Source organism: Lagopus leucura, unplaced genomic scaffold (genome assembly GCF_019238085.1).
Source record: "Lagopus leucura isolate 7727_CA_CO unplaced genomic scaffold, USGS_WTPT01 Super-Scaffold_100014, whole genome shotgun sequence".
Lineage (NCBI taxonomy): Eukaryota > Metazoa > Chordata > Aves > Galliformes > Phasianidae > Lagopus > Lagopus leucura.
In genome coordinates, this window is record NW_024962268.1 from 17,013,114 (window position 1) to 17,036,409 (window position 23,296).

Sequence of the window (23,296 nt, forward strand, 5' to 3'; positions counted from 1 at the left end):
TGATTGCTAAACAAACTAAGTACTCATATAGAAAGATATGCTGTTCTCATTAAAAAGCCAAGAGTCATCCTAAATCCTAAATTCCTTTTTGCTGTTGTGAACAAACACAATCACCTCCTTGAATGGCAGAAGCCCCACTAACCCTGTGGATATAACAAACCAGAAGCCATCATTTAATATGTACTCCTATTCAAATTGCAATCTGAAGCTGGGCTTTCAATCAAAACCTCACCTCTCTGGTCTTCTGCTACCATAGGTTTTAACGCACACATTTGCTTACACTGCTCCAGAGCTCTGTGTTTCATGTGTTGCTTAGGCTTCCTTGTGGATGCAGGGCTACCTGGATTAATCCAAGCTCCCCAAGAACGTTAGTGTCCTGGGTGTGAGGCAGGAAACTGGACTGTTTTGCAAACTATTCATCTATTTTGCTAACAAAGCATATAATTTCCTACTGCACTTAAAGTTTCAGAATCAAGGAGGTAATGTTATACTAGGTAGGTAGTGCATTGCCAGGAACATAATGATCCTAATAATCCCAACTAATCCGTATCAATGCATTTTTATGTGCAACACGTTGTCTTTGATCAGATAATGTTGTATGTATATCAGATATACTACAATCATGCATTATCTATACATTGCAATCATAGCTAACTTGTGTATCAATGTGTTGTTGTCAAAGGATTAGGGCTAAATGCTATCTAATATCATAAGATCCATGCCTCTACTGTACTCTTAGAGATTTCCCTCCAGTGTCTGGAGAGAAAAGTTGTGGCTAAGAAACAGCAGTTTTTAATGGAAATGGTGGCTCTTTTTTCTTCTCTCTTCCCTGGTCATGCCTATTTTCAGTACTTTTCTCATGTACTGTAGCATTTGGAAATGGAAATATAGCTCTTAAAGTAAAGGACGAGTTTCAGATTTATTTAAGATCTGCCTATATGAATATGGTAGATTCAGTTCCACTGTCCCATCAGTGAAACTGGTCCAGTTCTACATTTGTACATAATACTACTGAAGCAAAATACATCTAAAAGTGAAAGACATCTTTTCTATTCCAAGTTATGAAGCTTCTTGATGTTTTCTATTTCTTGCCATTCTTGCTCTCTCTTCGATGGTAAATATGAAAACCTTTGTAAGTTTATCAGTGAAAAATGTTTATCAGTGTTACTTTTCCTTGGAAAATTACTGGCTTAATTTTGTTTGGAAAAAAAAACAAACAAACAAACCTATTTTCTAATGAAAACCATTATTTCAATTTAAGGTGTTCCAGTGTAATGATGCCACCTTACATGACTTTCTCCTCAGAATTAGCCTCACAGACCAGGCTTTTCTAGCTTCTATGGAATAGAATGCACATTGTCCTTTACAGAGGAGAAAGCTGAGTATTGTGAAGGAGGGAGGTCTGGTGAACTCTGCTCATAATACTTTTTCCTTCAAAACTCTTAACTGTTACAGCTTCTTGAACTAAAAAAATACTCTTTTCTGTCAATCTTTAGAAAATAGGTGTTTTCCATGAGGAAAATAGCTCTCTTTATTTTGAACAGCTCTATTTTCAAGCGTACAATACAAAGAAATTACTCAAAGGCGAGATAACCATATTAAGTTATATTCATCATTTTTATAGAAAAACACAGTTTCAGCTAGAGTTTTGTAGAGGGTAGAACTTACAGGTACGGTTTCTGAAATTAAGGGCCTCATCATACCATCTCATGTTTGCCTGGTTTACTAAAGGAGTGGGATCGTTGTACTCTAGTAGTTGGTCTATCACATTTTGAATCAGCTGTCTAAATTCAAGCACATTTGACAGAGAGGGTCTGAAAAATGCTTTGTATTAAGAATTTTTATACAAATGGACAACTAAAAACATAGGGAAAATATGAGAGAAAGGAGACAGAAGAAACCAAAGCTGGCTTCAACATCTACCATCCCCATTGGCCTGTTGTTAGCCAATATAAATGCATACACCGAGTGGGTGATCAAACAAGCGATCCTGTGCCCATTTCGTAACAACAATTTTGAATGGTAGTGTAAGTTGGAGTCATTATTTTCATGTGGCATTGAAATAAACAGAGGAAAAGGACAAGGAAAGGGAAGGATAAATATTTTTGCAAAACACATCTAAGATACTAATGAACATTAAATCATTTCTACAGGAGTTTGGATATCAAAGGAAACAAGGAAGAAACCCTCCTAAATTTGTTAGATAGAGAACAATTACACTTATTTTCATGTTTTTTCCCCTTCTATTATATGGAATTTTCCTTCTTCATAATTGCTAACTTAAATGAAAGTCTATGCTAAGTCTGATTTAACACATAAGATACAGACAGAGAGGTCTGGTTTTCAGTATCAGAGGCATCTTTGTTGTGGAAAGTTGTCAGCTCACAAATGTTGTCTATACCACACAGATCTGTGTACTTTGGCGGCTTTATAGCTCAGAATCCATTTCCCCTGAGACTTTCTGCAACTTGTAAACCCATAAGGAATTTTTCAAGCCAGTTCTATATCCTAATTCATTCACTTATGAGAACAGATCCATTATAACACTTTCCAAAGGCATTTTCAAATACCTGCTTTTCTTCATCACTCTTGCATTAACAGTGACTTGAAACATTGACATGGATGCCAAATTACTTCCTCTAAATTTCTTGGTAGAACTCCCAAGTCTTTGGTTTTCTTAGCTGAGATACAGAAATATGGAATGGAAGGAAAATGTTTCAGTATTTGTCCCTGGCTTTTTCCTTGGATTATTTCTAAATGCACCGTTTACCCTGTAGGTCAAATGCCTTTATCAGCTGTGCAGTAGGGCAAAATAATTCCAGATGAAAAGGGTAAAAAAGTGAGCCAAATAATCACCAAATAAAACATTTTATTTTGTACAAACAAGTAGATTTCAGACAACTTGCAATATTTTGGAGTTTCATTTTAATCTTCTGTGGAAAGACAGTCCCCAATCTCCTAGTCTCTTTGCAGAAGTTTTCATCTTGTTTACTTATTCACCAATTAAGAGAAGGCATGAATGGGACAGTATATTACAGTGTTGTTTAATCCCATTCTTCCACTAAACACCTACAAATCTTTTCTGTAGATTAGTCAAGAATTTCCAGTTCTATGAAAATATAGGTTTTTTTACAGTAGAATTTTTACAACTTGTTCCAAGGATTATAGACTCTTTGGCTGCCCAGAATCATTGGCTTGGATCATTTATCTTTTTTTTCTCATTAGTAGCTTCCACTCTTATGCTAATGCCCTCTTAGTCTTTTCTGTTCACTTTATCCTCTCTCCATTCTTCATAACCTTTTATTTACAACAGTAAAGGCGCAGACACAAATTACATCTTGTAAGACACTCCAAAATTTGACTGGTTCCTAAAAGGCAAAAAAACATTGCAATGCCTTCAGACAGCATTCTGTGAGGCCGTGAGAATGAGCGCATGCCTTTGCAGGGCATGAGGTGCAATTGTACAAAGAGTAGTCAAAGCATTGCTGTACTCTGACAATCTGTGCCTCAGAAGTGGCCCAGAGAGGACTTTTGCAATTAAAAACTGCTTTAGTCCTGCAAGATTCTCCAACATGCCTCCATTTCTCCCCAGCATCAGAGAATATCCTCCACTAGCTGATCCTTCATTTCCTCTCAGAGATAGTGATTCTGAAATCAGTCTCTGGAGGGCTGACTGTTAATTGATTCTAACATTGTATAAATAGCATTTTTCTGATAAAGTATTTACATACCATTTTACTGTGTTTCATGGAACCCCTACTTCCTCCTATTCTCTTTGGGTTCGTTTACCCCTGTTCATGCTATGGTATATGAGAGCTTTCAGCAAGGTTGTGATTACATCTGTTTTATCAATACATCCCATTCTGGGGAAATGGGACCAGCAATTAGAATTAAATTATGTGTTTTCCCCCTCTGAAATCACTGATGAAAAAAATAATTAAAAAATATTATCTTAACCTTTTCCAAATATCAGTGTGAAGCTTTGGTTTAAAGTTGTTTTATTGAACTGTTTAAAAGAGGAAGCGATAACAAACATTTCAAGTAACATTGTTCTCAAAGACATAGGAACTCTGTCTCCAAGAAAAATACTTCACTACTTCTTGTTTACATGAGGTATATTTTTATGTCCTTTTCTGACCTGAAAAGGTCAAAAACTCACACAAAAAAATAAGAGAAGTATATTTTATGAACTTACAAATATAATCCTCCACTTGCAATGTTGCTGATCTGATACAGAGATGGAACATAGGTAGTGAAAAGCAGCCAAAAATGAGTTTTCCTATAGGAGCACATTAGCATAAATTATCATAAATATACAATAACTAGCCACATTAAATTGCAGATAAATTAGGACTTTGTTAATTAATTGAAAAAAAAAAAAATTAACCAATGTTTCTAATGGAGATTTTTGAAATAGAATTGGCAGAAACAAATAAATGGTACAGAGTGCTTGGTCAAGGCACAACTAGGAACTTGCATGTTCGAGAGGTTTTGACCACCAGTCTTTAGTTACAGAAACAGTACTGCTGGAATGAGGAGAAACAAGTGCCTCATGGGCTTTCCTGGCTCATGGAGCTAAAAGGACACAGCGCTTCTGGAAGGCATAGCGCTTATGAAACCGCTAAGTATTACCAGTTGAAACAATTTTGAGGATTTATGTTACTGGCATGGGGACCATAACCCGGCCTTCAATTTTCAATTGCTTCTTCAGTTTTCTGCAGCTGTCCTGGACAGTTTCTGGATCTGGTCTCTGATGGGAGTTCTCTGCTGAATGCTTACTGACAAGTGGACAGAAAGACCGTTGTTTAGTTGATTCCTACCATGCAGTAGAAATAAAATTCACATCAACAGTTAGCTTGAGAAAATCTTCATCTTCGTTTAAAAAAAAAAAAAAAAAGGAAAACTTTAAAATAAGGCAGTGCAGTTGAGGAAAACAAGCTTGCCAAACTGTCTGACCGCTGGTATTCAGTGTCAAAGACAAAGCGAAGGAACGCTAATTCGTCTGGAGCCTTACCTCTTCTCTTGTACCAGGCAGTAAATAATTACAGAAAAATAAAAACAGTCACTCAATTGACTTGAAACAAGCTTTCATTTCCAAGCCTGGTTGTGGGTATTGGTTAATATCAAAGGAGTTCTGCAGTAACTAGGAAAAGAATCCTGTATTCTGCAGTGATCAGGTAATTTAAGGATAGCTGAGAAAAATCTCATCATGAGAAGCGTTACCAGAGAATAAATTTCTCCTTTTGTGACCTGCAGCAATGGATTCATACATAAACATAAATTCTAATGTGTATGATTATATCAGATTCCTATGTGAATTCACAGAGTAACATGCCTGTGAAAAAATAACATTTTCTATTACAGGTTTTCAGAATATTTTTGCTGATATTGGGAACTTCTGAAAGGTACACTGGAGCCCATTAGTTAGTTTATGAAAAATGGGCAATGGCACAATACAAAAATTTGACTGAAATTTTTTCATACGTTACAACACCATAGTACATGTGGGTGAAAGATGCTAACCTGAGGAACTGCAAAATGAAAACTGGAGTTCACACATACTTTTTACAACTCTCACGAGAGCATTACTTTAAGAGTATCACTTTAACACTATAAATCGCAGTGGTGAATCTGGCAATGATCACAACTTCTGCTGTCACAGTGCAGATCACTGTCAACTTCACAGAATTATACAATCATAGAATGGCTTGGGTTGGAAGGGACCTCAAAGATCATTTGGTTCCAACCTCCTGCTGTGGGTGAGGACTGGAACTTCCTACTGCCACAACTCATTTCTGAATATGCGCAATTCTGAAGACTCATATTTGTGGACAGGAATACTCAGGGACCAATGCTGATCAGAGCTCCACTGATGGAATACCTAGATGACCTGCAAAGTTTCCTTCAACTTCCTTTTCCTCATAATGGCTTATCTCAACATGGGGATAAATCCTCCTGCTATTTCAGTAAGAGAACCAGATTAGAATACAGAGATACAAACAGAGCAAAGCGTGATTTGTAAAGGATACTTTCTTGTTCAGATAAAAATGTTTGTTTTCAGGCCAGAATTAGAGCTTTCACAAGAATATGTGGATATGAAGCAATGCAATTTGACTTTGTCAGCACTTTGTATCATAAGAAATCTTTGTCTATCCAAGCCAGGAGGAATTCTGAGGTGATTATTTCTCACATAATTTTGCAGTGAGAAAATACTTCTCACTTTCATGTGAATAGAAGGAAAATGATAGTCAGGATAGCAGGCCATGCAACAGCATGTTGACCCTAACTGTGCTACTCTTACTCAAGCTGAAGCACTAACCATTTCTCACAGAAATTATTTCCTGTCTGCTGGATGTATTCCCACAGCACTAATAGAAAGCTGGTATATTGCTCTAATTGGGATAACTTAAGTTGTCTGGGGGTCTTACTTTGTATACAATGCAATGCAAAACATTTAATATGAATGAACACTAATCCAAACTAACATCCATGTTTCAGTTTTTCTGCTTTTTTTGTTTGTTTCATGAGCAAGTATAATAAAAGTTCTTTGCAGAATGAAGAAAACTATGCTCCCCTTTTTCATACAATTGTATAGTCATATAATATTAAGTTTGGAAAAGACCTCTACAGCTGCCTAATCCAACCATGAACTCATCCCCACCATGCCAATAACCACGTTCCTTAGTGCCACATCTCCTTGGTTCTTGAACACCTCCAGGGACAGTGATTCCACCCTCACTCTGGGCAGCCTGTGCAAACACCTCACCACTCTTTCTGAAAATAAATTTCTTGTAGTGTAAAACATAACATCCCCTGATGCAACTTGAAGCCATTCCCTCTCATCCAATCACTGTTACCTGTGAGAAGATGCCGACCCCTGCCTTGCCACAACCTCATTTAGGGAGTGACAAGAACTCCTCTGAGCTTGCTCTTCTTCACTCGGAACAATTCCAGTTCTCTCAGCTGCTCCTCAGATTTCTACTCCAGACCCTTCACCAGCCCTTCTCTGGACATGCTCCTGGACCTCAATGTCTTTCTTGTAGTGAAGTAACCAAAACTGAACACAGTACTTAAGGTGCAGACTCATCAGGGCTGATTAGAGAGAGATGACCACTTTCCTAGTCTCACTGACTACATTATTTTTGATTCAAAATAATAAATCTTATTTCCCTGACCTCTTCACAAAATAATTCTTTGCACTATGATATTTACCTTAAAGCACCCTATTAATTTTCTCCAGTATTTCCTCTCTTAACCATCTTCTCTAATGTTGCTAGTGCAAAAAATGCCTGCTGTAATACGTTCAAATCCTAACAACTTGCCCTTCAAACTGTTTCTTTGGTGGGGGCACTAATCATTTTCACTTCATTTTCACTTCATTCACTTCAAATCACTTCATTTTCAGGAAACGAAGAGCAATGGAATTTCTATCCTTTTGCTTGAAGGCAACTAGCAGTTTTAGAACTGCTTTTTTGTCAAATGGATTGTCAGGGAAAAATTATTCATGACTAAGAAATTGCACTAACAAATGGGGTCTGGAGAAACAGTGCATGCATTTTACAGTTCCAATGTTAGAAATGTGATACATATATTGCCTGCAAAAAATAAGTACATCAAACTGTTAAGGAAGGAAATGCTTGCTTTTGAAGACTATTTATGTATACAGTTACCAGTGTCAAAGTACTTAATTTAATATCTATTGGTAGTGCATATAAATCATCCAGGTACCACTTGAAGTGCATGGACTTCAATGTATGATGATTTCTTAAATCCACTCTGTGTTCACTAATGAGTATTTGGAATGCATTCTATAGCAATTATGCAAGGCCCGTCTGTTTACATAAGTAATAATCTAAATCAACCCCAGAGCCAAGCCTATGAAGAAATTAATCCAGACCTTCCTCCTCAGGCAGATTTACTGAGTACTGATCAAAGGATACTACCCACTTTTGCAAACAGAACCACTCCCTTATCCTCAGTACTGCCGATCTGACATGACATTTTCATATTTGCAAACATCCTTTTTCTGCCAGTTAAAAAAAAGGAATAAAGAAGAAGAAGAAAGAAAAAGTAAAGAAATTAATACTAAACCATAATGTGACTTCTGCGAAGTGTGAGTCCTTGGGAATATGGTCAGTATACACCTTCTGGACATTCTTGACGTTTCTGAGAATAGTGAAAAGATGGTTTGTTTCTTCTGTCTCATTCTGGTGCCTAATCACTCCTTTCTGAGAGCTGAATGCCTGTGATCCTTGAGTTTAGACACTGCAACTAGAACGGGAGACACAGACTCCCCAGTGTCTTAGCGTAACCCTTCACAGAGTTCCCTTCTGTAGACAGTCTGACTTGTAGTACAGGTCTTCAGGGATTCGTGATGGTGGAAACAGACACAGACACTGAAAAAGATCCAAATCAATTAATCTTTACTTCTGGTAGAATAAATGATATCAAAATCCAGACAAGCAATAAGCCAACAGTATGTATCTCCCTGCTCCAATTTCCTCATACTTACTCATTCTGTGAGACTAAGTCACACTCCAGAGAGGTTCAGCGTTTTCTTCTTCCTATTGTACTGTGACATTTCCTTTAGAATACAGACCTGTAACAAGCTCTTCTCTAAATTACTTTAAAATTTCAAAAAGAAAGATGTTTTTATAAGTTACTTTATCTTGACAAGCTGACTAAATTTGCTTCATTTTTTTGGATGCACAGACATGAAGAACTAGTTTGTTGTGAGCACCAGTTTTCTGCTTAGCCAAAAGTAATGCCATTTGAATGCACTATCATCACAAAACTTAACATATTATCATAATCTTCCATTACTGTTCCAATAGAAGAATTTTTTGTGGCATTGGTGCTGGAGTTTAAATTACTGGGGAAACAAAAGATAGGAGTGAAAGTAACTGATCTCTAAAGTCAAGTCAGTCATGTGCATATGGATAGTTCATTACACATGGACCATTTCAGTGACCTTTTTTCCTACCCTACTGCAGAAACTGTATTCTGCAATAACTATGTCCACATGGCCAGCTGTTTCCTTCTTTATTTCTACAACAATGGCATAGGAACAGGGGGCGTATTTCAAAGTGAGCACATAGCATTCTCTGGGCAAGAATCCTGTGGTGTCTTTTCCAGATGGTGTGCTAGCTGTTTGTGTTCTGGATCTGCCCATGTGGTGTGTTGTGATTATACAGTAGAGCCAGATGAAATCAGCCAGAATTGCAGGACTTGTGGTCAAACTACACATTTCTACTAATTCATCTCATTTGACCCACCTGGTGGATGAGGGAGGGGCTGTTGATGTAGTCTACCTAAGCTTCAGCAGAACATTTAACACTGTCTCCTGCAGTACTCTCCTTGAGAAGTTGGCAGCCTGTGGTTTGGACAGACACATCCTTTGCTGGATAAGTAACTGGCTGGATGGCAGGGCCCAGAGAGTGGTGAGTAGTCACAAGTGGTATTCCCCAGCAGTCAGTAGTTGGGCCTGTCTTCTTTACTATTTTTACAGATGATCTAGACAAGGGAATTGAACACACCCTCAGTAAGTTTGCAGATGACACCAAGCTGGCGGGAAGTGTCAGTCCACCTGGGGTAACAAGGCTCTACAGAGGGATCTGGACAGGCTGGATCACTGGGATGAAGTTCAACCAGACCAAAAGTCAGGTCCTGCATTGTAGCCACAACAACTTCAACCAATGCTACAGACTTGGGGTAAAGGTTTTGGAATATTAAATGGACAAAATGGAGCTGGGGTGTTAGTCAATGCTAGGCTGAACATAAGTCAGCAGTGTGCCTAGGTGGCCAAGAAGACCAATGGCATCCTGGCTTGTATCAGAAATCGAGTTGCCAGCAAGGGAGCAAGGAAGTGATCATTCCTCTATACTCAGCTCTGGTGAGGCTGCATCTTGAGTCCTGTGTTCAGTTTTGGGTCCCTCGGTGCAAGAAAGACATCAAAGCCCTAGCACATGTCCAGAGAAGGACAGTAAAGCTGGTGAGCAGTTTGGAGCATAAGTCTAATGAGAAGTGGCTGAGGGAACTGTGATTATTTTGTCTGGAGAGGAGGAGGCTCAAATAAGACCCTATTGCTCTCTACAGCTTCCTGAAAGAAAGTTGTGGTGAGGTGGGAGTCAACTTCTTTTCCCTCATATTTAGCAATAGGACTAGAGGGAGGACTTGAGTTGTGCCAGGGGAGAATCGGATTGGATCACAGGTAAAATTTCTTCTTAGGAAGAGCGGTCAGGCACTGGAATGAGCTGTTTCACCATCCCTAGAGGTGTTCAAGAAAGAACAGTTAGATGTTTTACTAAGGGACATGGTTTAGTGAGGAATTATGGATGGTTGGACTAGATGATCTTGGATATCTTTTCCAGCCTTGGTGATTCTATGATTATATGATCTCCTTTTGGTGTACCAATGTATTTTCAAATTGCCATCAGCTAACAGAAAGCAAATTTTCTGTATGCCGTGTCTTATACAAATAGACTGAGATCTCCATACAGCATTGATTTAGCTACACAAAGCACAGACTAATTTGATAAGTCATTTGGCTGCTCAAATGAAGTGATGGCACCAGGAAGGAGTGGGGAGTAGAAAACAGGAAAGTTTTTTGAAATAATTTAATTTTCTGATCAGGGGATAAAGAATGTGCTGGGAAATGACCATAACACAGATCTGTCATGCTTAGTGGAGACTGCATGAATGAAAATACTATGAAGACCTCTGTTTTTAGTATCCCTGCCATTCCAATCTTAAGGCCATAAAGCATAAAGTAGGTACTTTCTCAGTGTTTTTACCTGCAAATTCCCATGTGATACCATTTTATCAGGGATTCATGCACTCATACATTTCCTGCTACACAAGGATGAAATGTTCTTCAGAAATGCAGATAAAGAGATGTTTATTTAGCCACTGATGATCTGGCTACTCAGCAAAGTAGTTTCTCTAATGCCAGTCACAAACTCATGCTTACATAGGAAAAACTGAGAAACTGCTCCAAATACACAAGACATGCTCATCATGTTTAAATTATTGCTAATATTTTGGAAGAAAAACAGGGTGCCCTGTAAACTGTTAACTAGAGTTCTGCATGGTAAAACAAATTAAGTCATTCTGAAGAGATTGAAAGTGGAGTGTGCATTCAGTGGACTGAACAGATAAGAGTGTTTTGAAGTGGATGACTTTGGGCTCTACCTACCTTGTAAGTGCCTGCTTCTTTGCTCTAGTTATGAATTCTACATTATGACTACGAAGGAAAGTTCCTCTTATGTGGCAGAAGCCAGAGAATTTGAGAAAGAGAGGTGTTCCTCCCCAGATGGCAACTGGCAAGAACAACAAATTCTGAGAGGATCTGTGTTCCCTTCTTGAAGGTAAAAATAAAAAGACTCTGTGCATCAAAACCTTTAAGCATGTGAATCACACTTTTTTGAAAAAGAGAACTGTTTTTCATAAATAACAAATCTGAAACATTTTTCTTCGGCTAGAGAGATCATTTCATGCACTGTATTTTACTGAGACTGATGTTTTCAAAAGCCATTTATTGTGTTCAGAGTCTGGTGTACTTTGTCTTACAAGAATCCAATCAGTTGTAAACAAAAACATTATTATAAAAAAAAAAAATCCCCTTATGTTCATCTGATGTTTAAATTTTATATCTACTGAAAAGATAAAAGATCTGGAGAGAGATCTGGCCCATCTCTCTTGCAGAGATGACCATTGTGCTCAGAACCGTATTTTGAAACAGAAAGTCAATTTCCACCACCAGTGATTCTGTTGACATATAGAGGAAAGTGATGTATGGGAAATTTCTCCTCTAACAATGCAGTTTTCTCAATGATTCACACATACAACTGAATCATTGCACTGCTTGAGGCCACTGAGGTCTCTGAGGAATAATAATAACTATAGTAATAACTTGAACTTGTACAAAATCATTTGTCTCTTCTTCAGATTCCAAGAACTGCCTCTGGCTACCTCTGAGAAATATTGTGGAACTGTTAAATGCTCTTTTCAAGTCAGAACAGTGCTGACTAGTGCAAAAAGTCTTTAACTAGATGCTTAAATTTCTTTGTCTTCTTGAGCAAGATGTTAGCTGTTCTAACTTCATTTCTGGAAGCTGTTATGAGATTTCTGGCCCCTTCTGTCATTTATTCTCATCCCTTCTTATAAGGGAATTATTTCTCTTTGTGAAATTGTGATTCTTGTTATAATGAACCACATAATGCTACAGTTTGTGTGAAGTCCCACCTGGGTGCCCGGGAAGGTTATGGAACTGATAATCTTGGGAGCCATAATGGACCAGTTAAAGGTCAACAAGCTGATCAGGCCCAGTCAGCGTGTGTTTATGAATGCTAGATCCTGATTGGCAAAACTGATTTCATTCTATGATAAGGTGACCCACATAGTGGATGAATGGAAGGCTGTCGATGTGGTCCACCTGAACTTCAGTAAAGCCTTTGACACTCTCACCCACAACATTCTTGTGGAGAAGCCGGCTGCCCACGGTTTGGATGGCTGGGTGAGACACTGGCTGGATGGCCAAGAAGGCCAATGGCATCCTGTCTTGTATCAGGAATGGTGTGGTGAGCAGGACTAGGGAAGTCATCCTGCCCCTATGCTTGGCACTGGTGAGGCCCCATGTTGAGTATTGTGTCCAGTTTTGGGCACCTTGGTACAGAAAGGACATTGAGGTGCTGGGGCAGGTCCTAAAAAGGGCAATGAGAGGGACTTGGAGAATATGGCCTACGAGGAGAGACTGAAGGAACTGGGGCTGTTCAGTCTGGGGAAGAGGAGGCTGAGGGGAGACCTTATTGCTCTCTTCCAATATCCGAAAAGTGCTTACAGCAAGAGCGGAGTTGGTCTCTTCTCATTGGTGACAGGTGACAGGATGAGGGGAAATGGCCTCAAGTTGAGCCAGTGTAAGTTTAAGTTGGACATCAAGACAGTCTTCTGTATAGAAAGGGTTGTTAAGCACTGGAATAGGCTTCCCAGGGAAGTGGTTGAGACAGCATCCCTGAATGTGTTTAAAATCCATCTGGATGTGGTGCTCAGGGACACGATTTATCAGATGGTTGTTGGATTTAGGGTAGTATGGTTAGGTTGTGGTTGGACTTGATGATCTTTAAGGCTTTTTCCAACCTGACCAATTCTATTATTCTATGATTCTAAGTCATGATTGAGCAGACATCAGCACTGAGCTTTGCATTGTGCAGTGTGACACAGATTTTGAGATTATGCTTTTTATTTAGAGGCTAAGGAAGAGCTGACTGGATTAATTCAGGTCACTAACTGCACTTGCATTTTCACATGTAGCCCTTATAAAACTGGATATCATGTAGCCCTTATAAAACTGGATATTGAACTTTTACTTTAATGTAATTCATGTAACATTAATAAATTTTTAGAGACTTACATTAAGGTTAACAGTAATAAGAGAGATTGATCACAAGAATTAGTGGAGATTGAAGAAACACACAAGAGTGCTGAACTGGACAATGTACTCCAAAAATTCCTGAATGGGAAATATGTCCTTATTTATCTCACTGCTGTACAGTTCTGCCATGCTGCCTGTTGTCTACACTGAAACAGAACACTTCTTTGGCTGTTCAGAAGAATCAAGATTCATTAATCCTCCAGAAATCCTCCAGAGTTCTACACAAATGTCCTCAACGTTTGTGAGAATCACTGTGAAAACAGATAACCCTGACTTTGAAGGAGTTGCCCCTTGTCAGTATCAAGGGCATATCTTACCAGTCTCTGATTTGTCCTCCACAGGTCTGGATGCTGAAACAGCACAACAGATGTGGCAAAGAATCTTGGGATGCACATACTTAAAAAGCAGAAAGACAACTGAGAATAGGAAAGCTCCGTATGACTGCTGTGAAGTATAGATACATACATGCAAGTATTAGTCATCAAACGCTAGTCAAAAAAAAAAAAAACAACAAAAAGACCCACCAAAAACTGGAACTTTTTCAGGTCATACTTAAAAAGCCATATCAACTGGCAAACAAATCCATAAAGTAGAGTACATCAAGTGGCACAGAGTAAATGTGAACAGCTTGACTCAGGCCTGCTCACAGATACTGAAACAAAGTTCCTAGTGTGAGAGGTTCTCAAATCATGCAAAAAATTTCTCTTAGCATTAAGCAGGATAATATTTATCTAATTTCTATGTACAATTCAAACTGGAGAATAAAACATTTTTATGCATAAGGTCTCATGCGCTCTCTGACATGATCTGTAAAACAAGTCTATATTCTTTTTTTTTCTTTTTTTTTTTTTGAGGAAAGGACTTAGCTTAAGTAAATCTTGGTGTCATGGTACACATTTTCAAATGAACAGTTCTTGAAGTTTCAGTTTACATCTGTACAAACTACAGTATTTCCCAAAAAGGTTTTGCAATGAGACATGTAGGTAGATGATGTGGATGGAAATCTTCAGCCTGCAATTTGCTTAGAAGACATCATGTTCAGCTGACCTTTGGAATATGCAGCAGGGGTATCCAGAACTCATGCACAGTGCAAGCTGAAGGGATCAAAGTGTTTGCTAGTCTCTGCACTGTGCTTATGATCTCAATTGAACTGCCATGTTATATGTCAGGATGAAGCTCACATTTAAATCAAACCTCTCTACTACCTACACATGTTCACTGAGATTATATCTCATGCACACTTGAATCACACTTAATTACAACAAATACTAAATTGAACTGATGTAGATTCATTGATTTTAAAGCCGGAAAGAATTGCTGCAAACCTCAAATCTGACACCCTCAGGAACACAGGATAGCCACTTTGTGATTATCAGACTCAAATTCACAACAGCATTAATACAAAAGGATCACTGGAAAAACTACTTTATGATAAGGGTGACAGAGCACTGGAACAGGCTGCCAGAGAGGTTGTGGAGTCTCCTTCTACAGAGATATTCAAGACCCATTTGGACACCTACCTACGTGATCTATTGTAGGGAACCTGCTTTTAGCACGGGGGTTTTAACTCAGTAATGTCTTGAGGTTCCTTCTAACCCCTGCAGTTCTATGATTCTGTGATTCTGTTCGTCTTTTCAGTAGATGTAGTTGATTTAGTTGATTGCTTTTACCATCAAATTATTTCGGAATATTTCTTAACAAATCATAAACTCTTGGTTTTCAAGGACTGTTTTCAGATACCAGGCAAGGAACTGACATAACAGTCAGCAGTTACCCAGGGCAGTGAGTTGCTGGTATGATGCAACAACCATGGCCTCACTGTTTACCTTGCCCATCCTGCTGTGAAAGTATTAACCTTCATAGCTGCCAGAGCTATGAAGTTCTAGTTCTATGTGAGTTCTAGAGCACGTGTGATAGCAGCTGCATGTTGGGGGACCTTGCCTCCTCTCAGCAGTTACAGCAAATTTTTGGCCCTGCTTTTCATGACAGAAGCCTCAAAACCTTAGCCTTCTGCTTTTTTCCCTCTTACATTCCTTTTCCACAGTGACAGCAGCTTGATCCAAGCTATGAACCTGCCCCTCACCTGTGAGGCAAATAAAAGCAATACAGCATCTACTGCTAGGTCGCCTTCAGTTAGCTCTGAGTCAGGCATATCATACTTAATTCCTTGAAATTCATAAAATACATAATTAGATAACTGACAGGAGACCTCAGGTTCTCTATGAATCATTATTTATTAATAATACCAAACTAAATTCTACAGGAACAATAATTTAATTTTAATCCCTAGGATATACTGCCAGGCAGTTGGTTTTCCAACATACTCAGTATTCTTCTTCCTAAGGTCCTTTGGTGAAGATAAAAGGACAAAGAGCACTCACAATACCAACCAAAGGACCCAGAGGGATTCTTTAGCTCATTTTTTGTGTTCTGCTTATGATACAGCAGAGAATTTTATGTTACACACACACTGCATAAGCAGTGTGCTGTGAAGCAAATCTATATATACATATTAATTTAAATACATTAAGATCCTGCTGTGTGACTTTGCAAGTTATTTTCCTCATGGAAATGAGGAAATATGCAGAATATGCAAATGAGATACAAGACCTTGTGGGAATTTTTTGGCTGGCTTTTCTCTCTGAAGTGGTCTGCTGATCTGAGTGCACAGTATTTCTGTACATAGCTCTTTTATGTTCTGATGCATAGTGTACAAGTTAACTTTTCATTCAGGACGTGTGTTTCTAGGCACAACCTGGGATATGGAAATCCTTTGGGCTACATGCTGGAAGTGAGGCCCAGTTTCTGTGGCACGCTGCCACATCTCTTTTGATTAGGAAGCTAACGGCTGGATAACTTCTGAAAACAGGAAGGTATGACAGCAAAACTTTTTTTTGATTAAATAGCTCCCACATAAACACCGGAATTCCACTGTCATCCCCGCTCCTTACCCTCAGCAGGTTTTGCAAGGACAGACTGGCTGGGTGACAGGTAGGCAGCTGCACATGGGCTGCTGGGTCACAGTGAGAACCTTTCTTACCTAGCTCAGCTGATGACCACTCTTCTGCCAAAGTAAATTCTCTGACAAGTCACAGCACAGCCTGTGTTAGGAGAATTCTGTGGATCCAGTGATTTTTATTATTTTTTTTTTCCCACAGAAATATAAGGCAAAGATGCCAACACGGGTCATCTGGCAGCTGTGTGCCCTGGGAGCAGTCCCTTCTGGGGAGCTGTGTGGGTGCTCATGGTTAGATTTTAACTTGAGAAGCTGATGGACACTATGGAGGTATCATCTACCAAGAAAATACTTAAGATTAGATTAATTTACCACATCACATGATTTTTAATCAGTTGTTTGCTGGAGGTGTAGCCGATGCTTTAGAGCATCTGAGGTCAGCAGTCATGAGCAGTGCCCTTCTCAACACTGGTTGCTACAAACAAGCTTTTTGAGTGTTTTTCTGATTTATATAAAAAAGTCTTTGGAATTTATTTAAAAAAAAGAGGGGAAAAAAAGCCCAAACTGGTTTCTAGTGAAAGAGATCAGCTGTCTCAGGTATTTTTGCCTCTTTTCCCACAGAACAGAAAAAGTATTTTGGTGAAGCAGTTCAGCTGGCTGAGGACACCAAGTGGGATGTTTCAGGGGAAAAAAAAAAAAAAAAGGATAAAGAGAAGAAAAGGCTTTTCAGGACCTCTGAATGGAGGTTAGGGAAACTGGAAATGGTGGTGAGATTCCCAGCAAGGGGGATTGTACAAAGGCAGGTTTTAAGGAATGTCTGGTTCAGCTCTTGATCTGAAGTCACTGGGGAGAGAATGGATCAGGAGTTAGTTTGGATTTAGGTGAAAGGTCAATAGAAGGGTCAATAGGCAGGGAAACAGAAGAATTTTATAGAGTGCGTAAGGTCAAAGGCATACCTAATTTTTAATTATTAGATTGCCAGGCTGCATTGCAGCTGTGTACTAATGTGCTTGCAAAACAAATGATGTGGATGGAAGCAGAGAGCTAACAGACATCCTTTCTGCACCAGTGCCATGAAGTCTACCCAGCTTCTATAGCTATGTAAAGCTGAAGTTCTGTTTTTAATAGCGTGATGAACCCAGCTATCAGTTTAACATGAATTGACCTGTCTACTATGCTGTGCACATGTAAAAATCACTGATTCTTATGTATTGACGTGAAGGCCATTTAGAGAAAAAACACAGTGACTGATCTAATGCAGGTGATGAAAGGAGTTGCTATTGTACTTGTAGTCTTTTAAATGATATGAAATGTTACTAATTTGCATTATTTATAGACCAGTTTCCCCTAAAGTTTTTAATGAGATTTAATGTAAAATATGAAGATTTAGTAAAAATATTCATTACGTAGAGAGAACTTAGATGGTTGGTTAAATTAATTTTATCTTGAACAATAAACTCCCAAATTGCCATAAAATTCAATCTTCAGTTACAATAAAAGGTGGATTTTGGAAAAACATTTTGCATTCTTCATGTGAAAAAGTACTATTTCATTTAATGTTCACATTTATCTCCTCTTTTTACTGTACAGTTTATTGTACCTTCAGAAATTGACAATAGAAATTGCAAATGTTCAGGTCAGAGTTAGAAGACAATCAAAATAACACATCAGAATTATTATTTGATTTCTACTGTTTCTTGCACAAAGTTTTAAAAAGCAGGTATATGTCAATGAAAATCTGGTATCTTAGTCAGTAAGGTCTGCCATTAACTCCTTCCTTTGCAATTTATAAATTACTGGATTCCTCATCGCTCCCACAGACTCAGATGGACTTTAAGTACAACCAAGTCTCTATCACCACTACATTGGGACTCACTCTTCTGATAAACTTTGGAAAGTATCTCACACTGATAAATTAAAAATCCATCCTCAAAGTTCCCTTAATAGTCATATGTTGTTTAAACATACTGTGCAAACTGTGACTCCTTAGAACAATTACACAGATCAGTTGCCTATATTTCTCTATAAACAATACTGAGATTAATTCGTTGGAATGGCTTCCTTTGCTTCGCCTCTGATGTCATGAAAATGCTATTACTAGCTTTTCCTTGGACAGAATAAACAAGCATATCTGATATGCAAGCTAATATAATGTCCTTTATTTACATGATTGTAAATCCTGTTAGCTCTAAAACAATTTTGAATATAGAAAAGAGCCAAAAAGGAGAATAACAAAGGAGAGAAGTGACCTCAGTGATTCTACACTGACGTATCTTCAGCCTCAGAACTGGCATGGGAAGGTTGTGTTATCAGTTGGCTTGAGAAATCTGAGCGATGTCTCTGCCATTCTGCCTACAGAAGAAATAAACAACCATTAATTATTTCAGGAGTTTATAGCTTTTACCTGTACCTCCCTTTTTCTATGTAGTATGAACAGGTTTTCAGACATATTGGATAGACTAATTCCTTTAAGTCTTAATCCTTAAGAATTAAAGTGAGACTTTAGGGTTTCATCTTCTAAAGAACTCCATGTTCAACACAAACATGCTTTGGGCTTCTGCTGGAACATGATATTTTTTAGAATCATAGAATAATAGAATTGGTCAGGTTGGAAAAAGCCTTAAAGATCATCAAGTCCAACCACAACCTAACCATACTACCCTAAATCCAACAACCATCTGATAAATCGTGTCCCTGAGCACCACATCCAGATGGATTTTAAACACATTCAGGGATGCTGTCTCAACCACTTCCCTGGGGAGCCTATTCCAGTGCTTAACAACCCTTTCTATACAGAAGACTGTCTTGATGTCCAACTTAAACTTACACTGGCTCAACTTGAGGCCATTTCCCCTCATCCTGTCACCTGTCACCAATGAGAAGAGACCAACTCCGCTCTTGCTGTAAGCACTTTTCGGATATTGGAAGAGAGCAACAAGGTCTCCCCTCAGCCTCCTCTTCCCCAGACTGAACAGCCCCAGTTCCTTCAGTCTCTCCTCGTAGGCCATATTCTCCAAGTCCCTCTCATTGCCCTTTTTAGGACCTGCCCCAGCACCTCAATGTCCTTTCTGTACCAAGGTGCCCAAAACTGGACACAATACTCAACATGGGGCCTCACCAGTGCCAAGCATAGGGGCAGGATGACTTCCCTAGTCCTGCTCACCACACCATTCCTTATACAAGCCAGGATACCATTGGCCTTCTTGGCCACCTGGGCACACTGCTGGCTCATATTCAGCTGACTGTCCATCAGTACACCAAGTTCCCATTCCATCAGGCAGCTTTCCAACCATTCTCCCTAAGCCTGTAGAGTTGCCTGGGGTTGTTGTGACCAAAATGCAGGACCTGACACTTGAAACTCATTCGGTTTACCTCAGACCATTGATCCAGTGTGTCCAGGTCCCTCTGTAGTGCCTTACTACTCTCTAGCAGATCAGCACTCCCTCCCAACTTGGTGTAGTCCGTGAACTTACATGCATTCAGTGCCCTCATCAAGATCATTTATAAATATGTTAAATAGGAGTGGCTCCTGGGGGACACCACTCATGACCAGCTGCCAGCTAGATTTAACTCCACTGACTGCAACTCCTCAGGCCTGGCCATCCAGCCTGTGTTTCACCCAGCAGAGTGTACAGCCATCCAAACCATGGGCAGCCAGCTTCTCCGCAGATATCATAGATGAGAGTGTCAAAGGCTTTACTGAAGCCCAGGTAGACCATATCAACAGCGTTAACTTCATTCACAAAGTGGATCACCTTGTCATAAAAATCGGTCACCTTGTCATAGAAGGTGACCCGCTTCTGAGGCTGCACATCATATTAAGCTACCTGTTTAAGTATCTAAATGGGAAATCTAATATTTTTCAAAAATAAAGACCATATTCCCTTTGAGAATGTTGTTAAGTACAAAATTGTACCATTGTACCATTTGTATTTGTGAGGGAATACTGTCCAAGATTAAGTTCAGACTGCTTATTCTAAACACTTTTATCATTGTAGTTTAAAGATGCAGGTGTTGTCTCTTGGTTTCATCACAGCAGCTACTCAAAAGATTAGCGTTGTAGAAATCGTAAACATTTAGCACTCTTTGTTTAAACATAATTTTTCAGGTACATCCCGTGCTTCATCATGAGTTTTGCTGTAAGATCAACTGTTGAAGGTTACAAAAAATAACAAATATAGAGTTCAAATCCATAGAATGAACACCACATAAGATTTCCACTTATTTCAGTGGAACTGGCATTTTCATCCAGCTTTTGTATAAGAACTCACTGAGATATGGCTAGGATCCTTTCTTCATGAGAAACTCGGTTCGGCTTACCATATATCTGTTGCCATGGCTTCACATGTGTCAAAAAAAACCCACTTATTTTTAGCACTAAGTGGTATTTTATTTAAATTTACATAAAATTCCAAATAATGCAAAGCTTGAAAATAGAAATTATGTTCAAAGTTGTCCAAAGAGCTTAGTATTTTGTTAGAGGTAATAATTTATAGTAACTTAAATCACAGTGTTCTTGCACAATCAGATTTCCAAGACCACAGAACAGCCATTCTGCCTAAGGCCCATGCAAGCTAACTATCATTGTAGGTGGGTACTTGGAGAACAGTTAAAATATGGGAAACATGTCTTCGAATACTCCTACTGCTTCAAGTTTAGAGACTTCATGTACTGTTCTATCCTCAAACATAATGATTCTCTAAAACAGAATGTGATCTATGAATAGATGCTGAGCAAGTATCCTGTATACTAAATACAGCCCACCAGTTTGAATTTTCTGACCTATTCCCCATTTGTAATAGCCTTACTTCTTACACACCCCTCTGGACATTTGTCTGTGTGTATGCATTCGGTAGTACAACTCTGCTGAGTCTTTTGCACGCGTTGCACAGTGGGTCTATTTTGTTTTTTTTTTGTAGGTCCGGTTAATGTTCACAGAAGGGACAGTGGCTCTATCTTCCCACCTTTCTGAAAGGACTGGGAACAACTGTTCTCTTAAATGTGATCCCATTCTCTCATAACAATGTGATTTATGGGTCAGTGAAAGTATACACAGAATTAACTTTGCTAGTCAGTGACATTCATGACATGATTTGCTTTCTAAAAAAGCAAATAATTTCCTTTCTAAAAAAGGCATAAGAAAATAATAATAGTAAAAGTAACTAGCTACTTTATCTTAAATTGTTCTGATTTATGTTTTTTCTTCTTTCTTTCCCTTTCCCTTATTTTTTCTCTAACAAAAACAGAGAAAGTAATCATGAGCCAATTACAAAAAAAAACCTGAATTGTTCAGCATCTCATCTTAAGTTCATACTGAAAACTTGAAATAATATTTACGAATTTAAGAATTTGTAATATGTAATTCTGTGTGACAAATACTATTCTAGTTTAAAAAAAAAAAAAAAAAAAAAAAGGTGAATTTTGAAATACAAAATCAAGCCTGACCTGGGACACATTTAATAAATGAACAACTGGAAGCTTCAGAGTTAGCAGTGAACAAATTAAAATTTGATTCACTCTGTACAACCTCACCCTTAATTTTCATTTTCTTTTGGGACTCAATGGCTCTTGAATGTTCCTTAATATAATTTTTGATACATAATATCATTTTGATAAAGTTATCAAATCCTATCTTGTTTACGAGAATTATTACAAGCATAGGTAAATGTATTCAATGCAATTACTATGCTTAATGTAAATTAAAACATTGAGAAATCTGCTGAAGTTAGTTGTACTGTGCAAACTGGTTATAGAAAATACAGTCTGTAGAATATCCAATTTATTCCCAATCTGCTACAGCTTTCAAGAGGAGTGTCTATGCTTTAAATATTCTTTGGAGTTTTATTAAGCCTAGTCAGTCTGCATTTTATTTAGCCTTTGAGTCTGCATAGACACAAGTATTATTGAACAGCAGGTTATGAAAGAGCAAGTAAAACTAATGGTGATAAAATGCCTGCTCTGTGTATCCTCATTTAACGTTAAGTCCATGTGCAAAATCTCCTCTCTTCCCTCAGCTCATTTCCCATGGAAAAATTTTGTCTTTCCACTTTTATTCTGCTTCCTGTCACAAACACACTGCTCATGTTCAGAGTTCTTTAAGCTCTTTGAACTACAAGGAAAAGAGGGTAAAAGAAACAAGTCTTTTTAGATCTTTTTAGGGCATTGTTTTCTTGAATGAGGCAGGAGACACCTTTAACTTCACTGAGCCCTGTTCCCAGTACATAGCTTGTATAGTTTCTTACATTTGCTGTTGATTTCTTGAGGGAAATTGTTGAGTTAGTTTATTGTCAGTTGTATGGAGTTGCTGTTTGCTTTTTCTTTGTTTCTCTTTTGAGTTGGTACCTTTTAGTGATGGAGGTTCATAACCCACAGGAGAGCATCCTTTATCTTCACAAATGTTCTGAAGTTAAAGAGTCAGTTGCATGCATTAGCTTTATAAGGTTCAATATTGCTTGTGCTCACTGAATAGCAAAGGAGACAATAAAGTATGTGAACTGAAGGCAGTGACATTATTAGAAACTTCTGAAACTTAGAAAAAAATTGCTTTTTTTTTTTTTTTTAAATAATGTGTTTGTGTGCAAAACAGGTATTTTTGACAGGAGGAAGTTCTCTGATTTTTTCAGGAAACATTTACAATCTCAAATAGAGAATGTTATATACTATTCTGTATATGTAAGTCTTGTTCTTTCTCATACTGGGCTCATTTTTCATTCATTTATTCGTTTCAAAATATGCCTTATTTTAACAGTGTACATTTTATCAGATGACAAACGGCATTCTAGAATCATTTGTTTTATGTGGAATTTTTGCCATCCTGACCCAATAGCAGCCCCAAACAGGACATGATTTTGTAGCTGCTAAGCACACTGCTGTATGGGACCATAATTAGTGTAGCAACGACAATTCTACCT